Consider the following 27,144-nt stretch of genomic DNA (forward strand, 5'->3'; position numbering starts at 1 on the left):
AAGTCTTCACTACAATTAGCAGGAAACCTTACCAATCGGCTGATTGGCACGTTGCTACATTGGCAGAATATCAAAAACATCCAAGTGACCCAATATTATCATAATTCGATCATACAGTTCGGATAGTGTCATGGGGGGAAAGATGTCAAATCCATATGAGGGATGGTGTTTATAGAGGGAGTTGTACATTTGGGAAAATAATTTTCCAAATTTGAGGTGGAATGGAATGGATTGTAAAAAAGCAAAAAGTAAAACATAAAAATAAAGCCAGCTTTTGAAAATTGAACCAGTACTTCTCTAGAAAAATGGTCCATTCAAAAGTGGCTAGATGTCTTAACTCTCAGGGTTTTGCATATTGGTGACCTTGAAAAGTAATAGTTATGCTTGATATTCCCTGTATTATATCCATACTTTGAACCAAGCACCTAAATTTCTCCTCCAAACAAGGCATGCTACTTCACTAAGGTTGTGTTTGATTGTAGTGTAAATTCATTTGCACTAATATAAATGTATGAAAGTGCAAATATAAAAAATGTAAATTCTTGTTTAATTTTGTTTTAGATTTTATGAACCAGAGTATTAAAACATTATGTTTTGTTCATTTATTTCTCCTCCAAACAAAGCATACTGCTTCTATAACTATTTGCATAAAATTAATATGTAATTTATGTAGAACAATAGAAGTGGTTTGAATTGTTTTATTTATTAATGACATTGAATACTCTAATCTGGTCTGATCCGAATAATATTTGATTTGAATTCAAATATTAATAAATCAAATATTAATAAATTTGATAGGATCAAATATTAATAAATTTGATCCTATCGATTTGAAGTACTATTATCAACCTATCCACTTATTCTAATGGATCATATGCCAAACCAAACCGGATAATGGGGATGATATTTTTTAACCCAAATCTGATTATTCCTAATTGCACTAGACCGACTCTAGTTCTTAGGCACTGTGACTTGAGAGACTACTCGGTCGGCACTGACACAATCCTCAAGCTCATTGGGTTCTACAAAACATAAAGCAAGGGTCAGATCATTGAATTCCAAGCCATTAATATCTGGGATTGATAGATTTCAGATCAGATGATCCAAACAATGCTGCATATGTCGAAACTGAACCAGGCTTGAGCACCGTGTCGTTGTGACCCGGGGTAGAGCCATATGGAGTAGTGGATCTGTAATCCGGGGGAGCCTATTTGGAAGGGATTGTGCGTTGGTTGAGTTTGAGTTTACTAAGCCATTTAGGAAAAGCTACCTAACATAGTTTCACTGAAAGGTTAGTTTCGTGAGTATCATAGATGGTCCCAATGTGCCACTGCACTGGGTGAATGTGGCTAGTAATGTGTATTGATCAACAGATTTTATTGGCTTTTCTAAACCTATTATCATGGTTTTTAAACCATCATTGATCTGGATGGTTAGATTGTTTGGCCTGCAAATCATTCAAGCAACTAGTTTTATGTCACCCCTAAATTGTTTCTTTGCTAAAAAACTGTTGATTTGGTCAATGATCCATTGACCCAGGTGGTCGAACTATCTATCCGTTCAATCTGGACAACAGTTCTTGGCTTTTTTTTTATTTTTATTATTTTTATTTTTCTTTAAATTACAACATGCCATATGCTTAGACTGAATGGTCAAACCATTAACCCAAAAACTGGTGGCCAAAGTGGTTCTCGTTAAAAATGATTTTAAAACATTGCCTATTTCTGTTTTGTTGGTTTTTATCAAATGTGACTTCAGGGTGTTTCGGATCTATATCTATATATTAAACCAGAACCTATATCTATATATTACAAAGAGCACTTAACAATTATGAAAATTTTCTTTCCCATGCTTAATTATTTCCTATGCACACTTTCCCATCAACCCATTATCTAAACCTACCTAAATTTAAACCTAACCACAACAGTGAACATAAATCTTTTTGCACTCTTAAAAAAACCTAGCCCTCTTAGAAAAATTTATCACACCCGTCCCTTAAAATACTTAACCTACCCATAGAAAGATATCATCGTAGAACCTATTTTATTCACCAGGCAAAGAAGATTGAAAATGCTGGTTAGGGACTATATGCCATCTAACATTAAAATCGTGTGACAAACACGATTGGTTTATTAATTGTGTAAAAATAATTTAACATTTACAAATAGTTATTTTATTAATTATTAGTCCTATAATCAATTAATCATTACTAATTATTATTACTAATAAATATTATAATTTATAATCTATTCAATAATTGAAAATAATAAAAGATAGTAACATTTAATAATATTGATTTTGTTAAGGTTGAATTGTTTTTGCCTTCGGGTAGTGGGTCACTGGTTTCACCATTTGAGTCAACAAGTCAGACAATGTTGCTTATGATCCAGACATTGAATTCCAAGCCATTAATATCTGGGATTGATAGATTTCAGATCATATGATCCAGACAATGTTGCTTATGTCAAACCTGGCCCCACCAAGTGAACCAGGTTGGCTTGAGCGGAGAGTCGCTGTGATCCAGGGTAGAGCCATATGGAGTACCGGATCTGCAATCCGGGGGAGCTTGTTTGGAAGGGATTATGCATTGATTGAGTTTGAATTGACTGAGCCGTTTAGGAAAAGCTACCGAACAAACTTTCACCGAAAGGTTAGTTTCGTGTGACAAACACAATTGGTTTATTAATTGTGTAAAAATAATTTAATATTTACAAATATTTATATTATTAATTATTAATCCTATAATCAAATAATCATTATTACTAATAAATATTATAACTTATAATCTATTCAAAAATTGAAAATAATAAAAGATAGTAACATTTAATAATATTGATTTTACTAAGGTTGAGCTATTTTTGCCTTCGGGTAGTGAGTCACTGGTTTGACCCTTTAAGTCAACAGGTGAAACCATAATAAATCAGCATTTATGTATATATGTATGAATATGTATTATATCAATAAAAATAATATGTATTATATTCTATACGTATGAACATGTCTTGAAATAATGTGCATTTATGTATGTTCAGACCAAGAGTACCTACATCAAGGCCAAAGGTTGGGGGGGGGGGGTTGAAATAAATAGCAACACAAGGCTCTTTCTATAAACATGTCTTGAAAGATTACCCCAAATCATATAAATATTATTCTTATTAGGCAACTGAATGCAAAGTTATCACCTCTAGAAATTTGCTTATACATTTAGTGTGCAACCCATAACCAAATGATTGGGTTGAATGGGCCAATGGTTTAATTGTCTAGATTGAACTATTTTTTATCAAACCCTCGGTTTGAGGAAAACTATACCCAAAATCATGGCCAGGTGATGGTTTGAACAATTCGACCATCAAACTCTGGAAGGATTAAAACACTGACTTGAAATCCATTTAAATTTCACTTAAAAGTAATTATAAATTTATGTTAATATTTTTCACTAATTTTAAAATTCATTTATTAATATAATACAAGTTAATAAAATTAATAAAGAATAATTACTTTAATATCAAATTAGAAATAATAAAATGAATAGAAAATAATATCATACTTGACCACTCATTAAGGATGCAACTTGTGTTGTGAAGATAGCGTGCAATAATTTGGCGGCTTAACAAAGCAAGGGTCCCGACTAGCTTTTATTAAACTCGATGTGGGGGATTCTCTGGGTTCCTCAGCTCACTCATGAAACATCAGGAGCCGCTGTGTGGAAGCCATCTCATTCTCTCAAACGAGTTCGGATCCGCTCCTGAAAAAGCGCGCCTCATTCCGACCTCACAACATGTATCATCCGTGTACATGGAATATCTGCACTTATAATATGGGAAGATGCTCTACATGCACGGCAATAACGTGCTGTGAGGTCAGTGTGAAGCCTGCTCTGTGAACAATAGATCTTATCACCTCTCACACCTGGCGCCTCACAGGTGCCTCACACGCACATCTTATCATGCATTTTGAACAATCTCCCGTACTTATTGTTATTAGTTATAATTCATGAGAAATGTTCCCAATACACGGTGGATGTGCTTGTGAGACGCCCATTCATGAAAATCAATCTCATCACCTCTCAAACAAGAGACGGGATTTGCTCTTCACACTTGGGCGCCTCATATGCACATCCACCATGCATTGAGAACATTTCCCATGAATAATAACTTAAAAGTATGAAAAATGTTCCCAATACATGATAGGATGTGCGTGTGAGGCGCCCTCAGTGAGGAGCAGATCCAGTCTCAAACAAGTACCAAAAGCTGGAGGAGAAATACCGGTAGGGCTGTTCATGGGTCGGGTTGGGTTGGCTTATTGGTGTTTTTCCAACCGATCCGACCTGGTCTTTTTACCTAGAAATGAAACCGAAATCGACCAATACTAAGTATAACCAACCTGGTCGGTTTGAGTCAGTTTGGGTCGGTTTTGTGAATGATTCTCCTAGTGTGAACGGTAAATACTCAAGTCTAAGAAGCGAAGGTTGGATGCTTGGAAATTAAAAATGATTTGATGGATTAAAGCTAAAATTTTATATATCAGAAATTTTATATATAATATATATATTCATGGGAAATGTTCCCAATACATGGTGGATGTGCCTGTGAGACGCCCATTCATGAAAAGCAATCCCATCACCTCTCAAACAAGAGACGGGATCTGCTCCTCACACTTGGGCGCCTCATATGCACATCCACTGTTCATTGAGAACATTTCCCATGAATAATAACTTAAAAGTATGGAAAATGTTCCCAATACAGATAGGTTGTGCGTGTGAGGCGCCCTGAGCGAGGAGTAGATCCAGTCTCCTCAAACAAGTACCAAAAGCTGGAGGAGAAATACCGGTAGGGCTGTTCATGGGTTTGTCAAGACACATGGTTCCAATCTATTTGTGGCTCAGGTTGGAAGTAGTTTCTATTCCACACACTCTGACCATTGAACTCATTTTCTCTTATTTTGTTATAACCCCTTTTTCTTCTTTTTTTTTGAAATTTGAAATTTAAATTTTGAATTTTAATTTCAAATTTAGATTTTGAAGTTTAAATTCTGCAATTTAAACTCAAATTTAATTTTTTTTTACTTTTAACTTTCCCTTTTTTATTTTTTTAATTCAAAATTTAATTTTTTAAAATTTAAATTCAAATTCAGATTTTGAAATTTAAATTCCTGAAATTTAAATATGAATTTTTAAATTAAAAAAATGCAAGCAATTCACACACATGACCTATGGGTTGACCTAGGGTTTCCTAAACTAGTGGTTCAACCAATGTGAAACCTCTTAGGCTCACTTGGAATTAGTCCACATCCTTTGGTTAGCCAAGTAAGATGTGAGGATGTGGAAGGCTCTCCTTGCTCTTGCAAGGACCTAATTAAGTAACCCCAAAACATGCTTAGACGTAGCCATTTAACCTCACACCAACCGCCGGTTATGAAAAGTAATCAAAAGATTCCATAAGATTCAACACACTTTTGAACCAAATGTGAAGCTTCCCTAAAGGATCTTGCTATCCAAATTTTAAATTAGGGTTTAGGGTAAACCGCACGTGAAGGGTGGTGATTTTTGGGCCAAGAAAGGGTGATGAAATCCTCACCTTATCTTATTTAAGTTGGATGCCCTTAAATGGATTAATAGAAAGACAAAATAAACATAACAAATGCAACTAATTATAATGCATGAACATTTATCTCTAAAATGCAATTCAACAATATAACATAAAATAATAAAGCAACCTAATTAAACAAAAGGAACAATTAAAATAAAAAGAAAACCTAACACATTCACAACTAACAAAATAATTTTAGCAATTAAATAAACCTATATGATGCATGCTCTAGATTATCAAACCCTAAATGTTGGACTGCAAATGCAAAAATTTTGAAATATTAATTATTTTTTTAATTTTCTTTTCTTAATTTTTTTTAAAATTTTCTTTTCTTGTTTTTTTTTTTGAAATTCGAATTTTGAAATTTAAATTCAAATTCAAATTCAAATTCAAATTTAAATTCAAATTCAAATTCAGATTTGAATTAAAATTTTAATTTAAACTCAAATTTTAAAATTTAAACAAATTCCTATTTAACGGTTAATCATTCAATTAAATAACTAAAAAAGGAAATTAAGCAACAATTAATTATAACAAATAGAAAATAAAAGAAATATTTATGCTAAAAAGATTAACAACTACCAAAATAAATTCTAACAAGAAAATTGCTATTCTAAAAATTAAAACAAAAATAAAATAAACAAAAGAAAATCATGCAGCAATAAAAAATAAAATAGAATAAATGATTTTTTTTTTTTATTTGAAAAAAATAAACCTAAGAAAATAGAAATTCGAACAAGGAATTAAAGTAAAGAAAAATAGATCTAGAAACAAAACAAAAGAGAAATAACAGTAAAAAAATATAAATCGGATCTAAAAAACAATAAAAGATTTTTAAAAATTACTATTCTACTAAAAAAAATAAAAAGAGTTTGAAAATAAAAAATAAAACCTCAAGAATGAAATGGGATGACTACACCTGAAACGCAATCCAATATCTCTTCTCTTCTCTTTTCTTCATCAGTCTGCCAATGCTTCAGTACCCCACCCTTTGCTATTACATCCTGCAAAATCATAGAGAAACAAGAATTAAAATGAGATTACAGATCAAGTAATCAAAAAAAAATAATGAAACAGATCCGTATAAAGCAAATAAAATTTTTTCTCCGTTGCATCCTTGGCAACGATGCCAAAAACTTGATGTCTCTGGAAGCATGTCATTAACCACTTCAGAACACCAATATAGAGATTTATAACTTTTTCCAATCCTCATGTAACCTTAAACAATGTAGTACGTGGTGAGGAAGGTGTCAAACCTACAAGGAAGTAAGGGAAAAATTATTATTTTCTCGTTCCAAACAAATAAAAAGAAAATGGAACTGGGGATTGCAGAAAATAAGAATATAAAATTTATTAACACTGAAATTAAAGGTTTAGAATTAAACAAGAAAATAATCAAAATTCAGGAATAAAAGAACATTGAAATCAACAAAAGAAATAAATAAAAGTGATGCAAAATTCGGATGTAGTGGCAGTAGTTGTAGATTGGCTGGACAGCTTGCAGGAACCCCTCCTGACAAGATCTAGGCGTCATTCCCTTCTTCAGCCCTCAAAACACTCGAGATACCTTAGCCTTGAACCGGCCGAACTCGGATCTACAAAACACACAAATGAACATAAATTAAATCTAAAAGATTGCTGAAATAAAAATAACATGAAAGAAAATAAAGAAAATAAAAGGATGATTGATCAGATCCAGTGGCGGTAGTTGTAGATTGGCTGAACAACTTGTAGGAACCCCTCCTGACAAGATTTGGGCATCATTCCCTTCTACAACCCTTGAACTCCTCAAGAAATCCTAGTCTTGTGAACTGGGTGAATTGACCAACCGCTTCTCTAAGGCCCCTAGGGTCCTTTTTATAGAGAAGGGTGGACACAATTGGGAATAAAGAGAAAGAGGGGGGCGACAATTGGGTTAAAGCAAAGTTATGGGCACCCTAGGGTTTCTAATGAAGGGTTAGGGTGATTCTAGGGTGATCCTAGGGCTGAGAAGAAAAGAAGAGGGCGCCCAATATTATGTAGGGCTGAGATTTGGGTGCCTAGAAATGAATGGAGGGGATTGAGGCACCTAGGGTTGAAAAGTGGAGATTAAAAGAGGTGGGTGGCGCCCTAGAGTGGATAGCTGAGATAGAAGAAGGAATAGAGGACTAAGATCTAGTGGTTAGGGGTTGAATGGTGAGGTTTAGCAGTTAGGTGGCACCCTAGGGTTTAAAAACTATAAAGAGAGTTCCCTAGAATGGATGGTGGAGATTAGAAGAGGTGGAGGGTGGAGATTAAATAGCTAAGGGCGGCTAGGGTTTGTTGAGGATGAAAAGAATAGGTTAAAAGGCACCCTAAGGTTTTCTAAGGAGAGGGGAGCATGCTAATACAATAGCACACTTTGACTACTCTAAGGCCTACTTTGACTTATGTTAAAAGGCGCCCTTAGAGGTGACAATATTGAATTTAACTGGGAAAATGGCATACTTTGACTATTCTAAGGCCGAAAATACCCTTGAAATGATGCCCTTAAGGCATCAAGATGTAGAGTTATGACCTGTCGAGCAGTGTTTGATCATTATGGGTTGAGAGGTTAAGTTTATGAAACCATTATAGGGCTGATTACGTGATGGGCTTTATCTTACATAAGTCCTTTATCCTTGGGTCTTCATAGGATGACTGAATTCAATGATCATTTAAGTTTAAAAGTTGGGTCCATTTTGAGCCCATAGTGATGTGCTCAGGGGTTCACTGTGCTTAGTAGTGAATTCGGCCAGGCCTTTTCACAGAGGTTGGGCAAACTCATGTAGACTTATGTGAGGTCATTATGGGATCCCACGCCATACAAATCAGGCCTAAATTGGCCAAGCAACACTCTTGGGTCATGAGCCTTATATCTGATGGGCCTAAAGCCCATAATTAATACAATTAATTAAGATGTCACATGACAAGTTGTCATGTGACATGGGGCAAATCTGGGTTTGGAAATGGATATGGAGCACTTATCCTCTTAAGAGTATGAGGCTTCTCTCTTTAATAGAGTCCAGATCCAAATAAAAGATTTGGATAATATCCTAATTTGATTAGGAGAAATGCTCCATAAAGAGATAAAAGAAAAAGAGGGCGAATTGATCTACAACACCTATCAATTCTGCTCTCTTTCTTATTCTTTTGTCTTCCAAGAAACCCTTGTTCGACTACAACTTTTGGGACTGATAAAGACTAGTTCTTTCTTGGATTTTTGCAAGAAAAATTCAGAGAAATTTTGTGCTCACCTCCCTAGCTCGATCCAAGCTATTGGATTGTAGTTTTGCTGAACTAGCTTCAAGATCAAAGCTGCGCCATCTTCAGTGGAAGTTGGGTTTTTGGACTGATATGGGCATGAACATCCACCTTGGGATCTACATTTGTGGCATTCGTATCAAGTATACATCTCCATTTTTGTTTGGTTTCAAATCTGGTTTGGTTCAGTGTAAGATGGATCCAAGAAAAATGCAAATTTTCAAAACATAGGGAATTGGATTCTCAGAAGGATTACGAAATTTTTGAAATTTCGACCAATTACCTAGCATGGTTCGGCCATCCATATGATGTATCCTAACCCTTCCTTCATCATCAACATGATCGCTAAACCAATCAAACCTTTCCAATCACATCAGACTGCCCAAAAACCCTACCCTATGAAATTTCACCTAAAACTACCTTCGTTTACCCCTTCATCGAACATAGATTCCATTTCAAGCCCCTAAATTAATCAATTCGAGCCCTTTCCAATCTGCCCAATCCATGCGCAATTGGCCTAATCTGACCCCACCAATCAATTCAGAATTTCCGAAAACTCCATCCTATAAGATTTCAATAAAAAATACCCTCATTTACCTTTCCATCCAAAAAGATTTTATTTTGGTCAATCTTGCTAGCTCACACACGCAAACATACTCTCAGTGGTCAGACCCATCTCAACCCTCCATTTTTTACCCAAAATCTCAGTCATCCATCCAGAACCCCAGTTTAATCATCCTTTGACCTGGTTTGACTATACCTTTTTAAAATTACAAAAATGCCCCTCAAATTCCCCAAAATTATGAAATTGCCCCTGCCTCCCAAGTAAATTCAACAATATCCTCATTCACCTGAATGGGAGAAGTGGACGAAGGAATCCACTATTCCTCTTCTTCCCCATTCTAACCCAGACACAAAGCGGTGGCAACACCCCTCTCCATCCGATTTTGGTTCCTTTTCCTTTCTCCTTTCTTCTACTTCTCTATCTTCTCCTTCTTCTTCTTTCCCCTTTGCCTTCTCTCTCTCATTCTCTCACCACTGCTGTTGCAACTCGCTCCCTCTCTTGATTCTCCGCCCATCCATGCTCTCTCTCTTGATTCTTTATCTCTTTTCTTCTTTTCCTTCTTCCTCCTCCTTTTTTCCTTCCTCTTCCTCTCTTTTTCGATTGGGAGAAAAATACTACTCATCTTCTTCCTCATGGTGACAGAACCCAAACTAGTGGCGATCTCCCTACAGAAATGGCAAATCAGCAGTGATGAGCAGTTTCAGCGATGAAGCTCTTCCCCAATTCTTATTCGAACTCGTTGTTGGTTGATCTCTTCGTTCTGGTTCCCTTTGCTGGTTCGGATAAAGGCATACTAAGCTTCAACTCCCCGTTCACCGATTGTTCTCAGGCCATATTTTAATCTGGTAACACTCCTTGCTCCATCCATGTCTGGTTTTATTTGTGAGATTATTTTCTCATTGGGTTTTTCTACATCTGCAGATGGGAGGAGAGAGACTGGGTTAATCCAACTCCTATAACTCTTGGTACCAACATGACAAATCCATTTTTTTAGTTGAATCCATCATTCATTTAGAAGAAGAATCCTGGTTTTATCGATCCTATTATTTTCTGTTTGTATTATTGTTGGTTCATTTCTTGATTAATTAGTGATTCTCATTTTCCTTTGTTAGGCACAAATTTAGATCTCTCTTGATGTTAATTAGTTATTTTCCTTTTATATTAATATGTGTGGATTGATGAAGTAATTATATTCTTGTGATTGTAATTCTGCCTATTTTGGGATACTATATGGGCCCCACCTATCGGACCCGGGAGAGGGGTGCCTAACCCCATCCCTTACCCATCCGAGTCTAACTCAGATAGGTGTAGCTAGTACCTAGGCTTCGGAGTCACTATTAAACTGAACATGCTTTCCGATGTTGATCTCGGAGGTCCCATCACCTCCAATTTCATATCTGAAGGGTGGCGACTCCATTTCTAGCCCAAGTGGCAAGTGAGCAATTTTCCAATTCTCACAACCATTAAGACAACGACGAGTGAAACACCCTTTAACTTAACATATGGGATAGAAGTTGTGATACTGGTAGAGATAGAAGTGCCAACCTTATGGTTTGAGACATTCGATGAGGAAGCCAACAAAGAAGATCTATGGACCAACCTCGACCAAATAGAAGATGTCAGAGACTTAGCTTACATTCATACCATAACATACCAACAACGAGTAGCTTGGTACTATAACGCCCAAGTCAAGAAATGCCAATTCAGAGTTAGTGACTTGGTACTCAGGAAGGTCATGGTACCTGAGCTTGGTGTGGGAAACCTAGGCCCAAAATGGGAAGGCCCTTATAGAGTCTCCAAGATGATAAGTGGAAACGTGTATGAGCTCGAAACACTAGAGGGGAAGGTGGTACCCCGTGTGTGAAACATAGACAACCAGAGAAGATACTATCTTTGTATAGGTGTGTCAACTCACTCAGACCCTCAAAGAGCACTTAGACACCAAGAATAACACCACAAAGACACTTACAAGCAGCCTATAGTCAACCCCCCATGCTGCGATGAACTTACGGTTCATCATCACTGTCGCGATAAACACACAACATGTTAAGTAGAACTGCAATAAACCCATAGAATGTTAAGTAGAACTGCGATAAACCTAAGTCCACCGAGTCCAGCCAACACCCAGACCTAAACAAGTCTCAGAAAGCCTCACCTAAAAGACCCAAGCACATTTGAGTGTGCGATGAAGCCACACTCACAGTGACATACGAAAAACTCACCACCTACGAACCCGTTCCGAGTAGCGGGTTGGGGAGGACAATGGGCCGAGCCCATGGCAAGGCCTACATGTGCCCAAATACACACAAACCCATAACAATGAAGCACCTTGCGAACCGCCACGAGGCATTAACAAAATACCAACCTTTGGACGGTGATGCCATCATTGCCACATAGGATTAGTCATGGTGCGCAAAAGGGTAGTAGTACATGTGAGTAATGAGAGATCTTGAGGATAAGGAAAGCTGATCCTTGAGAATATCTTCATGAGACACATCGTGATACCCCAGTAGTGTATCCAATAATTGCTAGCGAGCCAAATATTCCCTTTCTCGATATGGAGCGAATATCCTCCTCTCCTGCCTTTTAGGATCTCGGGACCTTCTCCATAAATAGCTCACATTAAACATCATTGAATCCTAAGCATTTTGCTATTGATACCCTCGAGTTTCCACGACTCCCTCATTTCCTAATCCCTTACCAAAAGGCTTTTGTCTTCCTTGAAGGCTCTTCTTTGTCTTTCAAAGAGACCACTTCTCAACCTATCTTTACATCTCAGTCCTACAGTAGGATCTCTAGTTCGATCTTTGATCAAGAAGGATGGCTTCAAGATGGATTAACCTCACCACCATCCCTGAGGAACAGAGCAACATTCAGGAAAACACCAACCTAGGAGTCGAGAGTCAGCCCGAGATGGAAACGCCCATCCAGGCCGATATTGAGATCTTGTCAAATAAGGTATATGGGTTCGAGGCTTACCTTCCGCTTTTCGAAGAGTGTTTCAAGAAAATCAAATAGGGCATGGAGGAAACAAGGAGTGCCCTCCAGATCTTGCTTAACTGTTCGGCCCAGGTTGAACAAACACCCGCCGCCAGGACTCAACAGTCTTGCAGAAGCCCTATTCCGATTGTATCTTGTACAAACCCTATCCTGCTAGGTACACCTCTCCTCAACAATGGCCACAGTATGACGGGCAGAGGGGTAGCCCGCAAGAGTATATCAACAAGTTTGATGATTCCCTTTGTCCTTTCGCTCTCAATGGGGACTGATAACCCTACATTTTGATACCTTAAGGGCATCATTTCAGGGGTATTTTCAGCCTTAGAATAGTCAAAGTGTACCACTTTCCTAGTTAAAATCAATTATGCGACCTCTGAGAGTCTCTGTGCAAATTATGTAGAAAACTAGGAAGTTTTCTAGGCTAAAGTGCAGTTTTTGGGAAACTGGTGTGAAAACCAGTTAAGAGAGGGGCGTTTTTGTAAAGAACTGAGGACGGGAGGGCGCCTCCTATTTGCTAAACCCACTTAGCACCCATCTTATTGTATTGCCATTCTCCCCTCTCCTTAGCAAACCCTAGGGAGCGTTTTTAACCTAATCTTTTCACTCTTAGCAAACCCTATCCGCCCCTAGGTATTTAATCTCCACCCTCCACCTCTTTTAATCTCGACCACTCATTTTAGGGCTCTCCTTTATAATTTTTAAACCCTAGGGTGCCACCTATTCTGTTAATCCTCACTATTCAACCTCTCACCTCCAAATCTCAACTATTCCTTCCATCTTATATCCCAACCATTCAGTCTAGGGCACCACCTATTCTTTTAATCTTAACCCTTCAACCCTAGATGTTCTAATCTACACCCTCTATTTCTAGGCGCCCAAATCTCAGCCCTACATAATATTGGGCACCCTCTCCTTTTATTTTCAGCCATAGGATCACTTCAAAACCATCTTAGCCATCCATTAGAAACCCTAGGGCATCCCTAACTTTGCTAAATCCCAGCTACTACCCCCATCTTTCTCCCTATTTCTAGTTGTGTCCATCATTCTCTATAAAAAGGGTCCTAGGGGCCCTTTAGAAAGGGTTGGTCAATTCACCCAAGTAAGAAGGAAGGCTGAGTTTGAGAAGTTTAAGGGTAGAGGAAGAGAAAGATGTCCAAACAAGAGGAGGGGTTCCTACTTGCAGTTCACCAACACTACTACTGCCACCTTTGAATTTGAATCCTAGCCATATTTTCTTCAGTTTTAGAATTACTTTCTATTCTTTAATTTCAGTTTATTTTTCCTTCATGCAAATTTACTTTTATTAGATTTAATTTGTGTTTTAATTCTCTTCTGCAGATCTGAAATTTGGCCAGGTAAGGCGGAAGGCCTAGCTTGAGAATTTCGAGGGTGGAAAGAGAGATCCAGAAACTGCTACATCTGATCGAATTCTTAGACATTTTTATTTTGTTTCTTTTATTTATTTGTTTTTGTTATTTATTTTTATGCACTTGCTATTCTCATTACTGTTCGAATTTGTTTTAATGAATTCCATTTTTTTCTTTTAATTAATTAATTTTATATTTCGACAACTCCCCTTTGTGTTATCTTGTTTGGATCTAAGAAAATATTAATTTTTCCCTCGCTTCCTTGTGGATATGACCCATTCTCACCCATTTACTACGTTAGTAGTTGTTTGAGAATCGAAATAAAATATTAATGTTTAAATTGGTGTTTAGGAGTTTCTAACGATGCACTTTTGGACACACCAAGTTTTTGGTGCCATTGTCGGGGAAGCATGAAGAAAATTTTTTATTTACTTTTTCCGGATCTGTTTCATTATTTTTTTCATTTTTGTTTTATTACTTGATCCGTTATCTCAATTTATGTTTCTCTTTGATTCTGCAGGACGGAATAGCGAAAGGTGGGGTACTGGAGCATTGCGGGACTGCGGGACGGAAGAGAAGAGAAGAGAAATTGGATTGCGTTTCAAGAGTAGTCATTCCATTTTATTTTTTATTTTCTTATTTTTATTTCCAAACTCTTTTTTTTTGGTAGAATAGTGATTTTCAAATTTTTTTTATTAATTTTTTAGATCTGTTTTATTTTCTTTTAGTATTATCTTTATTCCATTTTGTTTCTAGATCTTTTTTTTTTATTTATTTTAATTTCTTGTTCGATTTTTTTTGCTTTATTAGGATTGCATTTTTCTTTTATTTTAGATTAAGAAAACAAAAAAAATCGTTTATTTCATTTTATTTTATTTCTTGCAACATAATTTTCTTTTGTTTTATTTTATTTTGGTTTAATTTTTTTAGATTTTTTTTCTTTTATTTCAGATAACAAACAATAAAAAAAATTTGTTTATTTTTATTTTATTTATTTTTGCAGCATATTTTTCTTTCGTTAATTTTATTTTCGTATTAATTTTTAGATTTGTGTTTTTTTATTAAATAAAACGAAAAAAATATAAATAAAAATAATTAGTATAATTTTTTTCTTTTGTTTATTTTATTTTTGGTTTAATTTTTTTAGATTCGTATTTTTTTCTTTTATTTTATCTATTTATTGTATAATTTTATTTTTGATCATTTTATTTTCAGCTTTATTTTTAGATTAGCAATTAGTTTGTTAGAATTTATTTTTAGTAGTTGTTAATTCTATTTAGCACAATTAATTCTTGTTTGATTTTCTATATATAATTATTATTTTTTGCCTTATTTAATTTATTTTCTTTTAGTTGTTAAATTGAACAATTAATTGCTAAATAGGAAATTATTGAAATTTTCGAATTTGAGTTTAAATTTCAAATCTGAATTTAAATTTTAAATTTAATTCAAATCTGAATTTGAATTTGAATTTGAATTTAAAATTTCGAAATTTAATTTTTAAATTTTCGAATTTAAACAAAATTAAAAAAATAAAAAGAAGTTAAAAATAAAAAAAAAATCAAATTTAAATTTTAGGAATTTAAATTTCAAAATCTGAATTTGAATTTAAAATCCCAAAAATTTAAATTTTGAATTAAAAATAATATAAAAAAATCAAAATGAATATTTGGTTAATATTTTTCTTGCATTTTCATTCCAATATTTAGGGTATGATATTCTAGAGCATTCATCATATAGGTTTATTTAATTGCTGAAATTATTATTATTTGTTGTGAATGTGTTAGGTGTTCTTTTTATTATTTTAGTTGTTCCTTTTGCTTAGTTGTTTGCTTTATTCTTTTAGGTTTAATTGATGAATTGCATCTTAGAAATAATTGCTCATGCATTGTAATTAGTTGGATTTTATTGTGTTTATTTTGTCTTTCCGTTAATTCATTTAAGGGCATCCAACCTAAATAAGATAAGGTGGGGCTTTCATCACCCTTTCTTGGCCCAAAAATCACCACCATTCACGTGCGGTTTACCCTAAACCCTAATTTAAAATTTGGATAGCAAGATCCTTTAAGGAAGCCTCACACTTGGTTCAAAGGTGTGCTGAATTTTCGGAAAGTTTGTAACTACTTTCCATAATCGGTGGTTGGTGTCTAAGGAAAGAGGCTAAATGGCTACGCCAAAGCGGACTTTGTACTTACTTCATTAGGTCATTGTGAGAGCAAGGGGAGCCTCTTACATCCCCACCTATTACCTGGCTAACCAAAGGAAGTGGTGTAATTCCAAATGAACCTAAAAAGAATCACATTGGTTGAATTGCTAATTTAGGAAACTCTATGTCAGCCCCTAGGTCGTGTGGTTGATTTGTTAGCCTTTATAAAAAGAAAAAAAAATCAAAATTGAGTTTAAATTTTAGAATTAAAATTTCAAGATCTAAGATTGAAATTAAAATTCAAAATTAAAATTTCAAATTTCAAAAGAAAGAAGAAAAATATGGTTAAAATAAAATGAATTCAATGACTTGAGTTTGTGGAATGAGAAACTACTTCCAATTTGAGCCACAAATTGATTGGAACCATGTGTCTCGACAACTGGACAAGATTAATGGTATGGCCCAAAGACTTGACGAAGTCCTTGCACATCGTCAACAAAGTGGCCCATACCCAATCTAGTCATCCTATGCATCATATTCCATCTATGCAAACCCAGCCCATCATGTCAACCAAGTACATGTGGCCCATAGATTTTTCCAACCCAATGCTAATCTATTCTCTAGTCCATATAACCTTGGGTGGGAAAATCTGCCCAACTTCAATTATAAAGCCCAAGTACAAGAAAATCCCCTACCAAATATGCACTCTCAGTGGTCTGGAGTCCAAACTCACTAGGAGTACAATGATTACCATGGGACTCAAATGGCTTAATCATGCCAAACCTATACATAGTCCCAACAATATCGTCATTCATCTAACTCTATGACCCAACAATTTCAAAGGCCACAAGAGCAAAACCAATTCCAGTAGATGCATCCTAGGAACCAACTGGCCTAACCTTATTAGACTTACCCACAACCTCCTCAAGCATGTATAGTAGATGACTAATTCATTCAACTTCAACAGCTGGTCCAAAATTAACAGCAGTTCCTTGATAGATTAGAAAGCCAAATAAGAGTAGGGAAATTATCGAGTCAACTGGTTGCAAACCATAGGAATCAACCACAGGGTTTTCCTCCCCAACAGATTCAATGACTTCTTAAGAACCTCCAATTTGAAAATAATAAGGCTATTATAACCTTAAGGAGTGGGTAGATTTTAGAGGACACAGGAGTTAGTGAAGAAGAAAAGGAGGATGAAGACCCTAAGTTAGGGAGACAAGAAGAAGGAAAGGAAACTTTAGAAGAAGAGCCTTTAGTGAACCAACCTATAGTTCCCTTTCCAATGGCACTCAAGAGTCGGGCTGGTGCTAAAGAACAAAGAAACTCTTAATGAGGAGAAACTGGAAATCCATATTAACATTCCTTTCCTCAATGCGATCCAACATATCCTGGCCTATGCTAAGTTTGTGAAAGAGTTGTGTACTGAGATGATGGAGTCACAATCGGCCCCACAAAAAATTATGCTCTCGGTAGATGTTAGTGTAGCTCTCCTAAATCAACGACCCCAGAATGTAAAAGACCTTAGGGCCAATATAACTATGCTTCCATCCATTTATGATAGGTTCAGGATCAACCAGTTAAAACCAACCCCGATAGTTCTACAACTCACTGATTAGTCCATCAACACTCATCGAAGTGTTATTGAGGATGTCATGGTCAGGATACAGGGTTGTCACTTCCCATTGGATTTTATCCTAGACATGACCCCAATCAAGAAGCTGAACCATATTCTGATAATCTTAAGATGTCCATTTCTAGCAACGGCCAATACAAACATTGTTGTGTGATTGATGCACAATTAATTCAGGCAAGTGTACCTTAGTCAAATGTGTGTATAATGATGAGAAAAGTGTCAATCTCAAATAGACTAGATCATAGTACCAAATCAGTTTCAAACAAACCTAAGTGGAACTTGTGAATCAATTGAATGAATAAAAACTGAAAGAATTAATGCAAATCCAAGAACTTAATAAAAACTGAATTGATGGATGAATGCAGCTAGGGTTTAGATTTCATTAAATCAAGGTTATATAATTACCTATTTAATCCAACTCAAGATCGAAATTACCCTAAGGTATATTAAAGTTACTTGCATTGTGATGGTGGATTTCCCTAAATTAATTAATAAGCTTTCTCAAGTCATATTAATCCTTTATTAATCTAATTCTACCATCAAATTTCTAAGTGAATAAGCATTAATTTCTTTGGAAACCTCTAATCATAGAAGGGGATTTGACTCACTAAGCTTCCTTGATTCCCACACATGAGCTAATTACTTTTTGATATCATAGTCTATCATGCAATTTTTATTGCCTAGGGATCTAATTCATAACAATCCATTGGTCAGTCATGCATGAATCATCAAATCATTAAAAGATTGGCCAATTCTTTTAAAGCATTAAGCATAGCAACAAAAATTCCTCATGTAAATAATAAAGGTCTTGAATTGAATTAAACAAATAACTATATAATCTTAAAATCAAAATTCATCTAAACCCTAGCTAAGAGAATTTAGCTAGACATCATTAAATTCCACATACTAAAGAAAATTGAAGGGGAAACACAACAAGAACACATCAAAGAATGAATAGAATAACAAGAAAATTTTAGTCTTTGGAGGTCAAATAGACATCATTGAACTCAACATACTAAAGAAACTTAATTCTCTCTTCTCCACTAAATTCTCTCTAAGGATGTGCTCATTTGCCTTGAGTCTGTGGCCCTTTTTATAGCCTCTCCTCAAATGCTTCTCAATGCAGACTCCTAATTCAACACAAATTAAATCTCTTAGTCTTTATCTTAGTTGAATTCCTATCTCTTCTACATTGCCAACTGCTAGACCCGAAACTTGTAAGTCGAATTGCACTTGGTATTAGGTTGAGTGATAAACAAAAGAGTTTTAGCCCTATCTCTTATCTTTAATTAGCCATTTGAATCACTTCAATCTGAGTTGTAGGCAAAAAGTTATGTCCAAAATACGGGAACTATATCAAAACAGGAAATTTTCCAATTTTTGTGCATTCATATAAGATCTGATTTAAATGGATTCTCTCCTTCATGGCTACATCATGGAGCATAATTGCTGCATGGTCCTTCCTCTATGATTATCTTGATCAATTAAATTAGACTCCTTAAAATTGCACAATTAAGCTCTAAATCATCTTGCAAGACAATTTCATCATAACTAGTGTAATACCATGCTAATTCCAAAAACATTATTACCAAAGTCGTCAAGTTAGAGGTATGAAAATATGTATAAATATAGGCTTATCAAATACCCCCAAACTTAGCTTTTGATCATCCTCGATCAAAATATGAATAAAATCATACTTAAACTCATGAATTGATCATGCTTTGCTTATCTTGATTTTCCAAAGTATATGCCTCAAAGATTGTTAAAGGTATATAAATTAGAAAACATTCAAAATACCATCCAAGAATTATCATGAATCTATGCTAATAAAATATCATCATGAAAATTGAAGTGTGTGTGTGTGTGTGTTTTGCCAATTTTCGAGTGTCCTGCATGCTTCTTAGCTCAAATTATGCAAACCAATGGATCTTTGAAATTTTTGAATATTCCATAGGCTTGCTCTTCATAGTCTTTGCCCACTAATGTAGACAATCATAAAACTAAGGTCTTTATTAGTCTTGTAGTGTGAGGCCTAGGTAGGGGCTAACAAAGAAAGGATAAGGAATTACAAAGCAAGAGAGCATAGAAGAGTATACACATATAAATGTACTTTCCAGATTTCCCCATATTTTTTATTTTTCACATGTATTGCAACCCCTAAACTTTTTTCTTTTGTTCTTCTTGGGTAGTGAATAAACTTTTCAGCACATAATTTTAGGCTCATGATATATTTCTGAAGCCTCTTTTCTTTTTTTCTCAACACTTTTTTTTTTGTCTTCCATTTTTTCATTCATCAACATCATTGTGCAAAATTAAGCTCTCTTGAAGGGTAGATCATGGTTTTTTGGGTTTGATAGGTTAATTGCAAAACTAAGGATTGAAATATATCAAGGTGGGCTTCAAAAAGCTCAAACGATCTAAAGATGGCCTAAATCATCTCCAAAGTAATATGTTGTCTAGAATTTCGCCTCAAAGGCTAATCAAACATGTTCTAGAATATCACATAATCATCATATTTTTCCATATCGCTCACATAATCATTCACCAAGTTGCATACAATTCATAAGATCATGGCATAATGTGCTCAAGAATTTCAACTTTCATGATACAATAGAGTAAACACGAGAATCAATCAGTCCTCAGGATTAGAATTTATCTTCCTTTTCTAAGTCATATTCGATTTCAATCAAGAATTTATCATAGGCTTTTAGTCATCAAGAAAAATTCAGCAATCACAAACTTAAGCTAAAGCATATTGGCGGGTTTGTCGAAGCCCTCAAAGAAAATCAACATTAATTCAGTTTGTCAGACTAATTAACATTAACATCCAATAAAAAATGTGCACAAGAACCAATGAATACTTGAATTAAAAAAAAGAAAATAAAGTAACTACAGAACCTCACAATGACACAATCGAACCTCCCCCCTTGAACCAGAAAAAGAAGCTTAGCTACTCATGATCTACACAATCTCCATGCTTTGCTTCTCCATAGCCGAACTGCCTTCTTGCTTCTTGGTCTTCTTGATGGTCTCTTGGATCTTGGAATGAGTGATTGCTAGAGCTGGTTCGCCCCCCTTTTTATATAGCCAAAGGAGAGGGCTGTTTTCCAACTCCTTCTAGGAGATCATCTTATCTTTAGGGTGTTTTGATCTTATCTTGAACTAATCCTATCCTATCTCTTATCTAATGCTCTAATCTCAATCTTCTTATCTCTATAGGATTACATTCAAGACTTTAGATCTGATAAAACTCTCTCCTTGGAGATTACATTCGAAATTCGGACTCTTAACTCTTGAATTCGAGTTGGGCTGCTTCAAGGTACTTCTGCGAGTTGGGCTTAAGTTGTGAAATGGGCTTGGCTGTGAACTTGCTCCGACTTTGGGCTCATTTTCGTACTCGATGCGGGCCTTCCTTTCATCTTTCTAATGCTTATTGAATTGTCCAATTCTGTGTGCAGAATTGAGAGTTAGGCCCAAATTACTGACTGTCGCCGAAACTGTGCAAAATCACCCGATTTGTCCTGTTTTCTTCCAGTTGCATTCTTTATTGCCCTAAATCGAAATACAAGAGTAATGAATCCATTTAAGTGCTAAATAAATGTAAAAGAATGAATATTAGGGGATAAAATTTGGGTTCATTTTGGTCTCATCAAATCCCCCCACACTTAAACTTTGCCCGTCCTCGGGCAAGGCAAGAACTCAAGTAACACAAGAGAGACTAACTATTGATTTTCAATTTTTCTTTTTCTCTACATGAGGCCTGGTTCATTTCATGCTTTAGTTCAGACTTGGTAATCTTTCCCTTTTCATCTCTTTCTCCCATTTTTCTTGTCCAAGAGTGATGGCAAATCACCATTCCTCATGGTCCCAAGTTAAATCGATAGTCAAGGAGACAAGCCTTTCAGGGCTGAAACTCCTTGGACTGCATAGGTGCTCATTGCTTTTAACAAACCAATTCAGCCAGATGCAATTACTTTCCTTTGAATCAAAACAAGGTGTGCTTATTGCCATAAGCTTGCTATGTATCACATCTTCATCACTTAGTGTGAATTCCTAGGATCTGAAGGTGAGAATGGGGTTGGGGTTCTAGGGTGAGTGCATCTTATGCTCCATTTCACCCTTGTCTTCTTTTCAAGATGTGAGTGCATTTTATGCTCCATCTCACACTTGCTTTCATTTCTAGATGTGAGTGCATTTTATGCTCCGTCTCACACTTGTTTTTTTTGTTTCTAGATGTGAGTGCATTTTATGCTCCATCTCACATTAGTCACGATTTTAGTTTCAAACTCCCTTTCTCTTTTTTTTTTTTTTTTCAAGAATCCCAGGGTTACACCACCTGATCCATGAATTCATTGATCATGGTCTCTATATACCTAACACAGCAAGTTCTAGAATAATCAACCCATGTTTGATAGATAATTATGTGAAAATCAATCAAACCCTTATGCATCTTGCCTATTGATCGATTAAAATCATGAGGTACCATATGCAGCCAAGAAAGATTCAGTTAGTCATGCTTGCATCCTATCTTATCTATTCAGCCTAAGCACATGATTCCTAATAAGTTGAAATCGTTCAAGGATAAGTTTCTAGGGAGCAGAAATTTCAAGAAGATAAGGTATCCCAAATTTTCATCAGATTTCCGTAATCCCCCACACTTAAGTTATACATTGTCCCTAATGTATGTGATTATGCATAAAGTAGAAGGATTTGGGGGTACTTCCCTGTTTGTCTTGTTGGGTTCCTGCTAAACACAAAAATAAAAAACCAAATGAAATAACAAAATTAACTAAACACAATGGGTTGCCTTCCACAAGCGCAATTGTTTAACGTCGTTATGCTCAACGTCCTCCTTTGCTACTTTAGCTCTCGTGGTTTCAGCTTTTGGTGTGCTCCCCTTCCATCCATCATGGGCAGGTTCAAATCTGGAATAGGGGCCTTCGTATCCAATTGTGCACTCGATTCTAGCTCCTCATTCATATCTTTTTCAAAAAAATCCTGCACAGTTGGATCAATAGTGTCAACTGAATGGTCTTCATTTGGGTACTTCATAGCTTCAATAATATTAAATTTAATAGTCTCCCCGCCGATTTCGACGGAGAAGGTACCCTCATCCACATCTATTGTGGTCTTGGCCGTTTTCATAAATGGCCTGCCTAATAGAAGTGGGGCTGAACTTTCGATCGTGTCCTCCTCCATCTTTAGAATGTAGAAATCAGCTAGGAAAATTAAATCGTTAACCTGCACCATTACATTCTCAACAATCCCTTTTGGGTAGGTGTTAGAACGATCAGCTAATTGGATAACAGCTTTAGTTTCCCTTAAAGGACCTAATCTCAAAGCATAGTAAATCGAGTATGGCATGACATTGATAGATGCACCTAAGTCTAGCATGGCATGCTCGATTTGCTTATTGCCAATCGCACAAGGTAGGGTGAACATACCTGGATCAGCATGTTTTTCTGGTAAGGTCCTCTTGATCATGGATGAAACGTTCTCTCTAACTCTTGAGTCCTGCACCTTGTCTTCTTCCTGCCCTTTATCTACCTTCCTTGGTGATGTAGGTTCTAGTTGTAGTTCCTTCCCGCTTCTTAGCACCACTGCACTTACACTCTCCTTGGGGTTGACTACCATTTGTGATGGTAGTTTCCCGGAGCTCTGCACCTCCAACTTGCTAACGGCAGTGGCAAGTTGGCTGATTTGGTTCCCCAAATTCTGAATGCTGGCTCTTGTTTCCTGTTGAAATTGCTGCGTATTAGTAGCTAGAGCCTTAACTATATCTTCTAATGACATACCTGAATTCGAGGGTTGGCTTTGCGCTGTGATGGATGTTGAAAACTGGGGCTGTCGACTGAAAAACTGGGGCTGGTATTGCTGCTGTCCTCCTTGGTTCTCGTAGCTTAGGTTTGGGTGATCTCTCCACCCCGGATTGTAATAATTGGAGTAGGGATCATACTTTCGTTGGGGCTGGCCCGGGAATCCTCCTACGACATTGACTTGTTGCATCGAACCATCTTGCAATGATGGACACATGTCCATAGGATGGTCAGGAATCGAACAGATACCACACACCCTGGCAGTTTGTACTTGTCCTGCAGTGAGTTGTCTTACCAAAGCAGTTAGTTCAGAAATCTGATTTTCTAAATTTACATGGCTTACCTCATTTACCCATCTAATGGTACCGTCTGTCCTAGCACCGAACTGTTGTGAATTTTTGGCCATGTTGGAGATTAACTCCCTGGCCGCTTCGGGTGTCTTGTTCACCAAGGCTCCTCCACTGGCTGCATCGACTATACTTCTATCCATGGGCTGAAGCCCTTCATAGAAGTATTGGATTAACAATTGTTCAGGAATTTGGTGGTGGGGACAACTAGCAACAAGTTGCTTAAACCTTTCCCAATATTCATATAATGTCTCACCACCAAAATGCCGAACTCCACATATTTCTTTTCTTATATTCGCAGCCCGGGATGCAGAAAAATATTTATCTAAAAATATCCTATTCATTTCATCCCATGTGCATACAGAACTGGGAGGGAGAATATAAAACCAATCCTTTGCTTTATCTCTTAAAGTAAATGGAAAGGCTATGAGTTTTACCTGGTCCTCGATCATACCATGGGGTTTCATGCTTGAACAGACGACATGAAATTCCTTTAGATGTTTGTGAGGGTCCTCACCTGGGAAACCATGAAACAGAGGTAATAATTGAATCAAACCAGATTTGAGTTCAAAGTCTACCTCAAGAGTGGGGTACGTGATGCATAAAGGTTGTTGGTTCATAATTGGTGCAGCCAACTCCCTTAATGTCCTCTCTCTGTCAGCCATTCTTTCTACTTTTCGAATATGGGAAGATCACAATCTGAATTCACCTTCTTTGGTGAACGATCCTTCCTTTGCTTCGCCTCCTTTCTTAAACGACGTGTGGTCCTCTCAATTTCGGGATTGTACTCGAGTTCACCTCGTTGAGAAGCACGAGTCATAAAACAAAAGAGGTTAACAAGAGGAAGGTAATAGCTAAGAAATTAAAGTTGCTCCCTGGCAACGGTGCCAAAATTTTGGCGGGTTTGTCGAAGCCCTCAAAATTAGTACTAGTCCCACAATAAAATATTTGTAGTAAAAGTGGTTCTAGGTTGAATCCCATAGGGAGCAAATCAATAATCTCTTAGCCGAATGGGTAAAGTAATTGTGTGGAAAAAATAAATAACTAAAATTAAAAGAATAACAAACTAAACAAACAAGAGAAAATCAGTCTTACCGAATTCTGGTTCAAGGGTTCGGGTTGAATCGATTGGCCATCGATCCTAGGTACAATTTAGCATTCTTGCAATTCAAGCATTTAACCTTAGATTTATTAGGATAGTCATAATAAACCTTGTGTTTTCCTAATTCAGTTGACCAAACCCAACATTCGATCAACACTTATCACCACTCAACTGGGTACGATAGCGTTCCATGTTAAATAGTGATAGCATTAAGATTTGTGAAAACAATTAAACCAAAATAACAATAATTGAGATAGCTGCAATTACTGAATTTTGTTCCATCGATTCTTTTAGGTTGAACCATGTTTAAACATTGGTCAAAGGCTGTCACGAACAATTGACCCAAAAAGATAACAACCTAATTGCTACTTGTACCATTATTCATGACAATTACGGATCACCGAAATCATGGATAGCAGTAGGAAAATCAACATTAATTCAGTTTGTCAGACTAATTAACATTAACATCCAATAAAAAATGTGCACAAGAACCAATGAATACTTGAATTAAAAAAAAAGAAAATAAAATAACTACAGAACCTCACAATGGCACAATCGAACCTCCCCCCTTGAACCAGAAAAAGAAGCTTAGCTACTCATGATCTGCACAATCTCCATGCTTTGCTTCTCCATAGCCGAACTGCCTTCTTGCTTCTTGGTCTTCTTGATGATCTCTTGGATCTTGGAATGAGTGATTGCTAGAGCTGGTTCGCCCCCCTTTTTATATAGCCAAAGGAGAGGGCTGTTTTCCAACTCCTTCTAGGAGATCATCTTATCTTTAGAGTGTTTTGATCTTATCTTGAACTAATCCTATCCTATCTCTTATCTAATGCTCTAATCTCAATCTTCTTATCTCTATAGGATTACATTCAAGACTTTAGATCTGATAAAACTCTCTCCTTGGAGATTACATTCGAAATTCGAACTCTTAACTCTTGAATTCGAGTTGGGCTGCTTCAAGGTACTTCTGCGAGTTGGGCTTAAGTTGTGAAATGGGCTTGGTTGCGAACTTGCTCCGACTTTGGGCTCATTTTCGTACTCGATGCGAGCTGAATCTGTCAAAACCCAAAACATAAAAGTTGTGGGCCTTCCTTTCATCTTTCTAATGCTTCTTGAATTTTCAAATTCGGTATGCGGAATTGAGAGTTAGGCTCAAATTACTGACTGTCGCCGAAACTGTGCAAAATCACCCGATTTGTCCTGTTTTCTTCCAGTTGCATTCTTTATTGCCCTAAATCGAAATACAAGAGTAATGAGTCCATTTAAGTGCTAAATAAATGTAAAAGAATGAATATTAGGGGATAAAATTAGGGTTCATTTTGGTCTCATCACATATTTCGAAAAATTTGGTGCAATCATACCATGCTCTCGGGTTCACAAAAATTTTCAAAAAAATTGCAATCTTCTCCCCCCCAAACTTAAATTTAACATTGTCCTCAATGTTAAGTAAATTAAAGAGCAAAATGAAGGGAAATAAACTTACTTTCGAGTTGGACTTGGTTTCAGCTATACATGCTGAAATTTCTTGTCCATAGACTCCAAAATTGCACCCTACCTTTCATCAGTCAAAAGAGAAGAAGGAAACAACAATAACAATAGAAAGCAAATAATTAAAACAAAATTTAAAAGGAAATAAAGAAACATGAAACAACTAGAATTCCTAAAGTGCATAAATGAAAATATAGTTCTAAGTTATAGCCGTTAGATTGACTCCGTTTCCATTTTCATGGATCCTTCAAGTGAATGGTGGATTTGAAGAAAGAATTATGTCCACCATCAATGTAAGGCTTCAACCTTTCCCCATTGAATTTGAAAGCCCCCTTAGTTTCATTAGATACTTCAATTGCACCATGAGGAAATACTCTAGTTACTATGTATGGACCACTACATCTTGACTTTAGTTTGCCGGGAAAAAGCTTTAATCTAGAATTATAAAGAAGAACTTTGTCTCCAACTGTTTACTCTTTCTTTTTAATGTGTACATCATGCCATGCCTTGGTTCTTTCTTTATAAATTCTAGAATTATCATAAGTTTGGTGCTGCCATTCTTCAAGTTCATTCAATTGCATCTTTATTTGTTCACCTGCAACTTGCAAATCAAAGTTAAGCAGTTTCATCGCCCAATATGCTTTTTGCTCTAATTCAACAGGGAGGTGACCAGACTTACCAAACACCAACCTATAAGGAGACATTCCAATGGGTGTTTTGAAAACTATCCTATAGGTCCAAAGTGCATCATCCAATTTCATTGACCAAGCCTTCCTATATAAGCTCACGGTCTTTTCCAAAATACCTTTCAATTCCCTATTTGAAATT

The 27,144-nt window shown here is 36.2% G+C and overlaps 1 long non-coding RNA gene across 1 annotated transcript; it reads left to right on the forward strand.

Annotated features, from left to right (window-relative positions):
- Positions 1-10,210: 10,210 nt before the first annotated feature.
- On the forward strand, positions 10,211-13,985 carry LOC148843932 (uncharacterized). The gene is made up of 3 exons (XR_016103672.1): positions 10,211-10,259; positions 10,336-10,379; positions 13,753-13,985. It is a non-coding gene; the product is annotated as an uncharacterized LOC148843932 (long non-coding RNA).
- Positions 13,986-27,144: the final 13,159 nt, after the last annotated feature.

This window comes from Nelumbo lutea, chromosome 8, assembly GCF_056320005.1.
Source record: "Nelumbo lutea isolate HS-2025 chromosome 8, American lotus-T2T, whole genome shotgun sequence".
Lineage (NCBI taxonomy): Eukaryota > Viridiplantae > Streptophyta > Magnoliopsida > Proteales > Nelumbonaceae > Nelumbo > Nelumbo lutea.